Genomic DNA, 11,926 nt, shown 5'->3' with positions numbered 1-11,926 from the left:
AAGCCATGTTTATCATACTTAATCTCTTTGGAGATATTCGATGTAATAAGTGTGTGATTGCTACTCTGTTATAAATCCTCCATTTGTACTGTGCGTGTCAGCATTACTGATCCAGGGATGACACTGGTGCACAGCAGCACAGGCCATTTGAGGTCTGGTCGCTACAGTGCACAGGCTGAGTTTTTAACGTTCCCTTGCGCTGGCATGGTACAATGCGACGTGCGGTGGCTGAGTTCATCGCATTGGGATTTCTTTTTTTTTTGCAGGGACATCGCATTGGGATTGACCATGCTCGGGCCCATTGTGATTTGGTGAACACCGCCGATAAAAAAATAGATTAGGTGAACACCGGGGTCATTGTTTGTGAAGGCGGAAGGACGACAAGTGACGACATGGGTGAGATGTCATGTTAAAATAGAGAACATGGACAGGAGGGGGGACTTGAGCAATGCTTATATGGTTATAGGCCTGCGTGAAGTTTTTTCCTTCCGTTGCAACGCACGGGTCTTTTTGCTAGTATTATATATATCTTTCCTCTTTCCCAAATAATAATAATAATAATAATAATAATAATAATAATAATAATAATAATAATCTTTCCCTAATAATAATAAAGCACGGATTGACTTTGTCGGGTTCACCGTCACAATATGTTTCTTCCCATGAATTTATGCTTTCAGTTTGAATTTAAAACACACGAGGTGGTACTAATTCGAGGAACCGTCTGTAGTTTCGTCCATCATTATGATGATTTCATCCTCCGTCAACGATCCAAGGCAGAAAAAAACTGTTCTTCGGTGGGATAGAACTCAAAACCACCAGACCTAACATGCCAAGCCGTCGCCAGTTGAGCTAGGATGTTTTCGTGTTTGAGAGAAAAGGTTTCGCACCTGTCAAATAATCCCAGGCGGCCGACGCAAAAAAAAATCTGGACTAAGCTGGATTGCAAGATATGAGAATACAATGTTGATTATCCTATTAAATAGACCCACATCGCTCCCTTAGATCTATTTTTCCTAATTTATATACGTCTTGATTTTCTTTTGGATATCGAGGAGCCATCTCAGGAATCATTATGGAGGAAATCAGACGTCTCATAATAAGGAAGGAAAGAGGCATTGAGAGAATATAAGGAAAGAAAGAGAGGGATTGAGATAATAAGTAAAGAACGAGAGATTTCAGATGTGATTAAAAATCAAACAAGGAATGAGAATAAGGAAGGAAAGAGGCATTGAGAGAATATAAGGAAAGAAAGAGGAATTGAGATAATAAGGAAAGAACAAGGGATTTCAGATGTGATTAAAAACCAAACAAGGAATGAGGAATTAAATCATGACCGGGAATGAGAGAAGGAAACTTTCATGTGCGTGTGGAAGATGAGGCAGAAAACAAAGGGATCGGCCATGATGATTGAGGACTACGCCACACTCCATTATGAGTTAGATATATATAAAAAAACATGCGTACAATTTTTTTATGGAACATGCAAGTTGAGACTTGAGCACATACAAAGAAAAACATGAGCATATACAAAATTAGATGTCTTTGCACTGGAGAAAAACTTAGATCGTGGCCAATCATGATTTTGAGTTATTCAAAAAAATATTTTTTGCGGGGGGAGTTATTCAAAAAATTAATGTGATGTGCGAACGCACGGCTTACACAACATCACCCACGGCGGACATGACAGGGCCATGCAATCGGATCATCATCACATGTGCGACCGGTCTACCAGATCAGACGGTCTGGTGCAAAAATATCATGATTTACCTACATGGTCGAGGCCGATGAATTTCTTCTTTTGTGTCTAAATTTGTTGAAACGCTTCGTTTGTAACTGAATTGGTAGGTGTTTTGTTTAGGTGCATATGCCACAGTTGAACCACTTGTTTATATCAGAACTGTTGACGTCAAGAACTAAGATATGACGTTGTAATACTAATATTTGACGTACCGAAATTTTTAACTCAAGAGAAAAATATTACGTATAACACATGCAAAAAAAGTCTAAATCACAATAAAAAGGTGTTCATTTTTTGTTGGTCATGCTATACTTTTCTGAGAACAGAAAACATCTTTACTCTTATTTTTCTGATCAACTCACTAGCACCCGTCATCAAAGTACAAGGAATCGGACTCGGAGTCCCTACTTTGTGCAACTCAAACCGCACTTTTCTCTGTTATATCATAGAAAGATGTGTGATCTTTGTAAAATGCTCCTCATATTATGTTGTTTCTCAAACTCCGCACCTTTCTCTGTTATATCATAGAAAGATGTGTGATCTTTGTAAAACGTTTCTCATATTATGTTGTTTCTCATGTGACAATGTGGAGGATTTCAAGGAGTTTGTTGATATCATCACGGTTCATGATGTGAGCCATTGCATTATTAAAGTGGGTTTTTTGTCTCCCGTTGCAACGCACGGGCATTTATGCTAGTAATAATAAAGCACCGATTGACTTTGTCGGGTTCAGCGTCACAATACACTTTCTTCTCATGTCATAATACGCTTTTACGATTTGTATAGACAAAAGGTGATACTAATTTCATCCGTCCGTCAAAACTTTCGTCGTTAAAATTCTTGCGTTCCTGCGGGCGTTGAGAAAACATCGCCCAACCTAAGAAACGCCCTGATCGTCAGGCTTTGGGCCCTACATGTATGTCAGGCTTTGGGCCATACATGTATGTTTATTTTTTGATGATCTGGACCTTGCATGCATGTGGTCCACCATGCCGAAAAAATAATATGATTCTCTCCAATGCTTGTTCGGCTAAATAATAATCCCACATCGCTTATTTACACCTACTCTCAGTGATTCATATACGTACCCACTGATGATTCAATAAGCGACCAATCAGTGAACAGAGATGCAGAGTATGAGGCAGATGTAAAGATCACATCCGTTCCGAAGAAACACCTGGCCACGCGCACAGGACATCTGTACATATACATCTGACAATAAACTTCGGGCTCCAAATGGGGGATCAAGCAACACCGGGGAACTAACTTCATGACCACCACCTCTCTCCCTGAATTGAAGAACAAGCAGATTGATTTGAGTCGAACGCCACAAATCACAAAGAAAGCATGAGCCGAAGCTTACCTGGGCCGAGCCCGCCTCCCCACCACGAGATCCCGCCGCTGCAGAGAAAACCCGATGCCGCTGTCCGCCAACCGGGCTTAGCCCGACGGCCCTACACTGGCGACGGCGAGGGAAGGCAGGAAGGCTGAGAAGGGGGTACCGGCGACACGATTTGGGGCTCGGCCAGTGTACTTTTCTGGGGACGACGCGAGGGCGGAGGGAATGAGGGAGAGGAAGAGAATGAGTGCTCGGCTTGTGTAGTTTTTCGGTGGTACTTACTTTCTGTCGATCTGATTCAGACTAATCCGGTCAAATGAGGGTTCGATGGAACGACACGTATTGTAATTCTTGTGGCATACTGGCCGCTCGACACAGCCGCCATGCCGTTGGTAAGTTTTCATTATTTTCCTACATAAAAAGCAAGGATAGATAGCCGGATAGATATGCATGGTGCATCTCTCTATTTTTTTTTTTTTTTGCGGGTGAAAGGAAGATTTTATTTCATCAGTCAGGACATAAGTCATTCTTACAAATATCAGGGGCGTCTCCTGGTCCCGAACCCAACCACACCACAATGCGACCTTCTATCCGTCCAAAGGAGGCCAGATAATAGCTTGCACCATTCTGTTCCCTACGAATATGAGTTAGCTTGAACATCCTCCCTTCCCTCAAAAGCCTTTGAATTTGGTCAACCAACATGGTATAGCGAGACCGGTCTCTGTCCGGCCCATTAATCATGTTAAGAGCGACAAGGCAGCCCGTCTCTACTTCTATCGGTATCACCGTCCATTGCAGGGCGAGGTTGATGCCCTCCATGCAAGCTGAGAGCTCAGCCTCCAATGGTTCTGTACATGTGTGCAACTTTCTACAGGATGAGAAAATGATGTCACCGATGGAGCCGCGCAGAATCATGCCCACCCCCCAGTTCCCGATGTGGCACAGAACGATCTGTCAACGTTCAATTTTGCCCATCCTTGAGCCGGAGGAGACCACCTAGGTGGGGCACCATTGATGGGCTGAGCATGCGGTAATGGCTTGTTGGGAGTCACCACATCCACAACTTGCTTTCCTTTAACTGGATCCGTACCTGGGTTGTTCTGCACACCAATTAGTGAGTCCATGTAGCTTAGAAGATACCTCTTGGATGCTTCAACTGGGGGGGGGGGCTGCTTATGGTGTGTTATCTCGTTGCGAACGTGCCAGCAACGCCATAATGTCATCATGAGCTCCAATCTCTCAGTGTCCCGCAGGTCGCAAAACGTTTGGGCAAGCTACTCAGGGCCCGTCCATTCAAACGACGCTGGCAGGGGGATCCGCCACTGTTCTGCCATCGCTTGCCAAAGTGCCACCGCTCTAGGACATCTGCAAAATACATGAAACGTGTCCTCCGGCTCCAACGCGCAGAGGGGGCAGTCGTCAAGGACTTCCAAACTACGCCGTTTTTTATTAACCCATGTTGGTAGACAATCTGTGATCACACGCCAAGTGAAGGTGCGAACCTTAGGAGGAGCAGGGCACCTCCATATAGAAGCCCAGACGGCTCGTCGCCCATCCGGTGCCCTGCCCGCCGCGACTGAAGAGGATCGAAGATGATCCTCCAGAGCAAGTCGGTAAGCACTCCGTACTGTGAAGCAACCATTCTGCTCCGGTCCCCACGCAAGAAGATCCTCACCCATACGAGGTGAAGTTCGAATTTTGGCAATCTCTTCTGCATCCACCGGAAGGAACGTGTCATGAATAACGTCCATACGCCAACCACCATGATTATCCAATAACTCAGACACCCGGCGGAGACGGCTTCGGCCTTGTGGTGTCACCGGTCATCCTCCCCCATTCCGTGGAATCCATCGGTCTCTCCAAATTCTAATGGACCTGCCGTTCCCCACGCACCATACTAAGCCAGACTTGAGAAGTTGCAGCCAGTGGCGGAGCTACATGGGGCCAACCTGGGCCATGCCCCCCCAAGCTCACAAGAAAACATGTATATAGTCCTTTGTGTTAGGCATATTTTCCATTAAAAATCTGCTAAAATAGTTATGTTTGCCACCCCCCCTCTAGCCCATGGCCCCCCCATAATTTCGGCTCAAGATCCGCCACTGGTTGCAGCCCATGTTCAACTGTCTGCCAAGTCGCCGAAGCTCCTCCTGAGAAAACCGTATCTTCCAAGCTTCCATTCGGGTAGTACCTCGCTTTCAAAAGACGAGCACACAGACTCTCCGGATTGGTCAAGAGCCGCCATGCTTGGCGAGCGAGCACAGCTTGGTTAAAAAGGCGTAGGTTGCGGAAGCCAAGTCCTCCTTGCACCTTTGGTTTTATCAAATGGATCCAAGCACGCCAATGCATCTTTCTCTTCCCCTTATCAACTCCCCAAAAGAAATTTCGTATCATTCTCATGAGGTCCTCACAAGTGGACGCCGGTAGTTTAAACACACTCATAATATATGTGGGGATCGCTTGGGCGATTGATTTTATGAGGACTTCTCTTCCACTCTGAGCAAGCTGACAACCATCCCAGTCAATCATTCTCTTGATGTACTTTTGCTGCAAGTTTTGGAACCTATCCTTAGACATGCGGCCCCTTGGAGTAGGAAGACCCAGGTAGCATTCCTCAAAACTATGTTGTTGCACCTCCAAAACCTGAATAACAGCTTCCCGGTCATCCACACGACAATGCTCACCAAAGAGGATAGAACACTTCTGCGGGTTGATCAATTGTCCAGTGGCATGTGTATATTTTGCTAGTCTATCCCTAATAATAATAAAGCATGGATTGACTCCATGGGTTCATCGTCACAATACGCTTTCGTCCAATTGTATTACGCTTTTACGATTACGTTTTGGAATTAACCGATGTGGTACTAATGGAACAATTCGTTTTTGCCTCCGTGGTAGCACGATGGCAGACTTGGGCCTGCTTTAGGCCCTGTTTGGTTCATAAGTCCTAGGACTTTTTTTAGTCCCAACTTATAAGTCCGAAGTTCTTAAAAAGTCCCTACCTATTTGGTTCCTGGGACTTATAAGTCTCTATAAGACCATATTACAACTATAAGTCCCTATAAGTCCCTCCTTGAGAGTCTTATTTCATAAGTCTCAAATGCCCACTTTAAGTTCCTATAAGTCCCTCCCATTTGGTTTAGATGGAACTTATAGGGACTTTTTTAAGTCCCTAAACCAATAAGTCCCTAGAAAGAAACACCCTCTTAGTCCAGCCCATACACGATTTTTTTATAATAAGTAATAAAAACTGGTACGCTGGTGGGGTCCGATCTCCTAAGAAGATTATATTCGTTCGTCGTTGTTGTATGGGGTTCGTCCTCCTTCGATCCTGCAGCGCCGCGTCGTCGTGCACGCTGGCTTGTCATCAGCCTTGCAGCAGCGCCAGCTTCCTCCACGGTCCACGGCTTGCAGCAGCCACCAAAACTGGGCGGCGACAACAGCCCTCTCCTCTGTCAGCTGTCATTCACTGGCAGGCGCCGCCGCCGTTCCGTCCTGTATGTTCTCTCCAGTGTGGATCGAACGCAGGCAACGAGAGCGTCTGGACGGCGAGTAGCAGGGCATGCGTGATGTCAGACGGCGAGTAAGAAGCCAGCGCCAAAAAGGGACGCGCTATACCTGTGCCTGGACTGCTCGGATCAGATTCAGAGGGGAGACCTGCGGGTTGCCGATGTGTGCTCAGATCGGGTATCCACACGAATCAGGAAGGGGTGGCAGTTAGGAATTTGAGCAGGTCTAACAATTCAATTTTGATAGGATCGGCACGGCGGATGGCGGTCATGGCGCGATTATTTTTCCACCCTGCTGCAGTGTTGTTGTTGTTTTGATCTGTTGGCTCACTCTCTATCTCCTGGAGGCCGTTGCTAGCTTTGTACTACTACTCCGCAAAAGAGGGAGGCAGCCAGGCAAAGCGAAGAAACTTTCTCTGAAAATGATCATGCCGCATGCCAATAGATGATGACAATTAATCCGTCCCTGATATGTCCAATTCCACAGTCAAAAAGTCGTACTGCTAATCCAATAATTCCAGTGTGATCTATGGTGTCCGAAAACCTAAAGAATCCCTTTGCAGTCTTTCAAGCAAGGAGTTCCGTGCAAGTCTAGGACATATATATAGTTATGTACCTTTGCAACGGGAGAAAAAATACCACACACTCGTAATTTACAAAAAATTGTCTATAATCTGAGAATTTGTAGTTACGGCCCAAACAAAGATGGTCTTAACCTACAAAAGCGCAGTTCAAGATACCACATATATTCTATTCCAACACGGCTTGCATATAGATTTAATCCGTACAAAGAAATGGGCAAGTGATTAGATTTATTCATGTCATGTATGAAATGGGGTATTGTTACGGGTCGGTAAAGGAAAACGATAAAAATAGACGATGACACATTAGCACACTACGGAGACATGTGTGCATAAAGGCCGGTTTTCAGTTTAAGCATCACCAACTTAGGGTAACTCTAGAACACTTTTTTTCACATACATATTTATTAAATACATGAAGAGTTGTTAAAAGATACATGATTTTTTAAGCATAAAGAGAGATTTTTTTTGTCTGAAAAAGAACATTTTTGTATAGTCTCCTATGGACGCAGGTACTTGTGTCCATATTTCATCACTATTTCTTGCCATACATGTCATAGGTATTGGTCCTTAGATAGTATTTTTCTCCAGATTGTTAACAGGTAAAATAACATCATATTCAGATTCTACATATTTTTCTAATCAAAATTCATATATAATATGTTAAATTTGAAGTTACGGTTTAGAAAATATGAGTATTTTAAAAACATTTAATATCTAGAATACCTATTTCTTTTATTAATTGGTATAGATATAGATATAGACTAGCTGCAAAAGCTAGCCGGCAACTTTACCTCTCTATGTATAATCATCTTTCAACGCCCTGCGGCGATTAGAATAGCGATCTAGGTTTTGACCGCCGCCGCCAGCGGCGGCTGTCGTTGATCCTGTGTTACAGGTCATGGGCATCTTCATGCAATTACTTTGATGATCTGACGAGAGAAGGAGACGTGATGCGTTCATGCATGGATGTGTTGCTCCCGGCTGATGCGTTGATGCAGTGTTCCTAGCTACAGCCTAGACGCTGCTGATAATGCGTTGCTCCCGGCTGTTTGAAAGGATTTGACGGCTGCGTTGTTCACGTCCCAGCGCTCGCTCCGCGGTGCTGGTTTTTTGTCCCGGCACAGCTCCACTCAAGGTGCTGTGATCGGTTTATGGTTCTTACTTCGTCAACTACTATTTGTCCCTTCGCATCGCAACTGCGGCAGGTTTCTTAGAACAGTTTGTCTGATTTGTTTCGGAGGAATTGAATGTAATGGGGATATTAAGTTGGAATTGCCGAGGGCTTGGGAACGCCCCGGCGGTGCGTGCTTTGCTGGATGCCCAGTGAAGATGTGACCCCGAGGTGATGTTTTTGTCGGAGATACACCTTGACAGTTATCCGGCTGAGTGTCTACGTCGAAGGCTCAAGATGGACCAGAAGTTTGTTTGTCCCAGTGACGGAAGGAGAGGAGGTTTACTGCTGTTATGGAAAAATAATGTTTTTTTTTTAAGATCCAGCAAAATGCTGGCTTGATTCGATTTAGCAGGAAGCAGCGGAAGAACAACACGATGAAGATCCGAAGATCAAAGAAAAAGAAACGACAGCCCTATTAGCTGCCGAGCTACCATCACAGCCAACACGACTACAAAGCAAAAAGGGCCTGTCCTAGGCTAAGCGTCACCGCCGCGTCACTTGACCAACGCCGGTATCCTCAGAAGACAGCAGCAGCTCCAACTAAGACTTTCTTTGTCAACGCACCATCCACCCTTGAAGCAGAGTGCAGGCAGATGGCGGAACTCGATCGGTCCCAGACAAAGCTTCGTCTTGGACTTATCAGCGATGGCGTACATTGCTCCTGGAGCTTCACCAAAAACAGCGGCGAGCACCGGAGGAGCGCCACATAGAACCTCCAAGCAGTGTCTCAAAAACGTGATGCTCCCAACAAAGGAACGACGTCGGAGACGCCGTCATCACGCCGATCCAACCGGACCTAGGCTTTCGCCCGGAGACACTACCAACCAAGCCCGAGGAAGATGCCGACACACCTCGGTGGCGCCTCCAAGGAGGAAAATGACACCCTCAGGCGCCATCGGCACTGGCTCTTGTTGTGCAGGACTTTCGTCCGTATCGTCGCACACCTCCGCTCAAGCCCTACGGAGCTCGTCCATGTCGTCTCACACCGCCGCCGCCGCAGCACCTTGTTGTTGAAGCCGTGAAGGCATGGTCCACCTCCCCACGGCGAGCATGCAGAGGCCAGATCGGGCCCCGCATCCCGCATCTACCACGGCTGGAGCCTCCCTGCTCCAGCAAGCGCAGCCCTCCCAGATCCAGCGCGGCCCATCAGTGCCCTCGACGCCCTCCACTCGCCGCCCGGTGCAGTGCCGGCGCCGCCCTCCGCGGTGCCCACCTCCGCGCCAGGCCAGGAGCAGCACGGGGCTGAACTCGGGCCCTCATGGCGGCAGCGCGCCAGATCCGCGCCACTGCCACCGCCGGACTGCTGCCCAGCCCTACGCCGGCCAGATCCGCACCGGCCCTCATCCCCGCGCCCTCCTCCTCCTTTACCGTGACCCCTCTCGGCGCCCTCTTCCTCCACCTCGCCATCTCCCGGGCGCCGCACCAGATCCGCTCGCATGGACGCGCCGCTCGACGCCGCAAGCCGTGGAACAGCCGCCCATCGCCCGACGAAGCCTCCCCCTGCAGCCAACCATAGAGCGCCTCCGACCCGAGGAGATCCGCCGTCGGGCCGCGCCCCGCCGCGAAGCCGGCCATCCCGCGCCGTCCTGGCGCATCGCGGGGAGGGGAAGGGCCCCGCCGCCGCCGACGTACGCGCGGGCTTTGCCCGGCGCCGTCCCCTGGCGGCGGCGAGGGAGGGGGGCGAGGGTGGAGGGGGGCTGCGGCGGCGGGCTGGGGTTTTCGCCCGGCCGCTCGCGGGAGCGGACGAGCGAGCGGAAGTCTGATGTCTCGTGCAGCACGACCGGACTCCATGGAAAAATAATGTTAAAGTTCAAAGATTAGCATTAGACTCTATGTTCATTGATGTAAGAATTGAAGAAAGTAATAACGTCAGTTGGCGCTTGACTGGGATGTACGGTGAGTTTAGATGGGAAAATAAACATATGACGTGGAGTCGTATGCGACAGTTGCATCGTAGCAACAACTTACCGTGGCTGCTGATCGGTGATCTGAATGAGATCCAATATCTACATGAGAAGGAGGGTGGAAATCCAAGACCAATCCAGTACATGCAGGCTTTTCAAGAGGCAATAGATGACTGTGAATTGCATGACATGGGGTATATTGGTGATCCCTTCACATGGCATAGAGGCAGAATACGTGAAAGACTAGACAGGGGACTAGCCAATGATGGCTGGTCGGTCTTGTTCCCTGATGCAGCCTTACAAAATTTGGAATATAATCACTCTGATCATCGGCCCCTATGTGTGGATACAGACTATTTTTCTCACAATCAGATGGGAGGAAATAATGCACAGGTCAAGCGTTTTGAGGCAAGATGGTTGAGGGAAGAAAGCTTTAATGATACTGTTCTTGATGCTTGGACAAATGTAGGTGCTGATCCTAATGCTACAAGTATTTATGAGAAGCTCAATAAAATGCATGCAATATTCCACGATTGGGACCAGCGTGTCCTTAAGAAACAAAAAAAAAAAGGTTGCGCAAGGCCCAACGTGACCTTGAGAGAGTCATGGCTGGTCCTATGAACGATGATAGTGACGTAAAGAGAAGGGAATTGGCTGAATTGATTGAGTACTTGCTTGAGTTGGAGGAGATTCAAACAAGACAGAGGTCACGGGCGACCTGGCTTACGAGCGGCGACCGTAACACAACGTTTTTTCAGGCCTTTGCCTCGGCAAGGAGGAAAAGGAACTACGTCAAAAAACTGAAAGATGAAGCAGGGAACTGGCTTGAAGGTATGCCGGAATTAAACACTCACATTCAGAATTATTTTACTCACCTGTTTACTTCGGAGGTGCAGCATACAAATCCAAATCTTTTACAAAAGGTTCAAACGCAAAGTAACTGAGCAGATGAATGATTTCTTGATGGCACCATTCTCAGCGGATGATGTTAAAAAAGCAGTGTTTAGCATTGGGGATTTAAAGGCTCCGGGGCCTGACGGACTACATGCAATATTTTTTAAGAAATATTGGCATATCCTAGGAGATGAGATCACTCATGAGGTGCTATTTGCTATTAATTCAAGACAGATTCCGAATGAAGGGAATGACACAACTGTTGGCATGATACCCAAGATTGACAGTCCAGAACGGGTAACTCAATTCCGTCCCATAAGCTTGTGTAATGTTCTTTATAAAATCATCTCTAAAATGCTTGCACTTCGGTTGAAAAATATATTGCCTGAGATTATCTCCCCTACTCAAAGTGCATTTGTTCCTGGAAGGATGATCACGGATAATATCCTTATAGCTTATGAATGTTTGCATAAAATAAAGAACAAGAGGGCTGGTCAGACTGGACTATGTACGGTTAAATTGGACATGCACAAGGCATATGACAGGGTGGAATGATCCTTTTTGCATGATATGATGGTGAAGTTGGGTTTTCATGAACAATGGATTGAAATGATAATGGCTTGTGTTGGCTCTGTTAGATACAAAATAAGGTTTAACTCTCAGGAGACGGATGTTTTCACCCCGACTAGGGGTATTAGGCAGGGGGGTCCACTCTCCCCCTACCTTTTTCTCCTTTGTGCAGAAGGTCTTTCTAGTTTATTGCAGTTTGAAGAAAAAGCTGGCG

At 46.9% G+C, this 11,926-nt stretch overlaps 1 long non-coding RNA gene across 1 annotated transcript; it reads right to left on the bottom strand.

Annotated features, from left to right (window-relative positions):
- Positions 1 to 1,792: 1,792 nt before the first annotated feature.
- Positions 1,793 to 5,047, bottom strand: LOC141021158 (uncharacterized). Its single transcript, XR_012181189.1, has 2 exons — positions 3,105 to 5,047; positions 1,793 to 3,030 (listed from the first exon to the last, which is right to left on the bottom strand). It is a non-coding gene; the product is annotated as an uncharacterized lncRNA (long non-coding RNA).
- Positions 5,048 to 11,926: the final 6,879 nt, after the last annotated feature.

This window comes from Aegilops tauschii, chromosome 4 (genome assembly GCF_002575655.3).
Source record: "Aegilops tauschii subsp. strangulata cultivar AL8/78 chromosome 4, Aet v6.0, whole genome shotgun sequence".
Taxonomy (NCBI): domain Eukaryota; kingdom Viridiplantae; phylum Streptophyta; class Magnoliopsida; order Poales; family Poaceae; genus Aegilops; species Aegilops tauschii.
The sequence above is the reverse complement of the archived record's forward strand: the minus strand, read 5'-3'. Positions and strand labels throughout refer to the sequence as shown.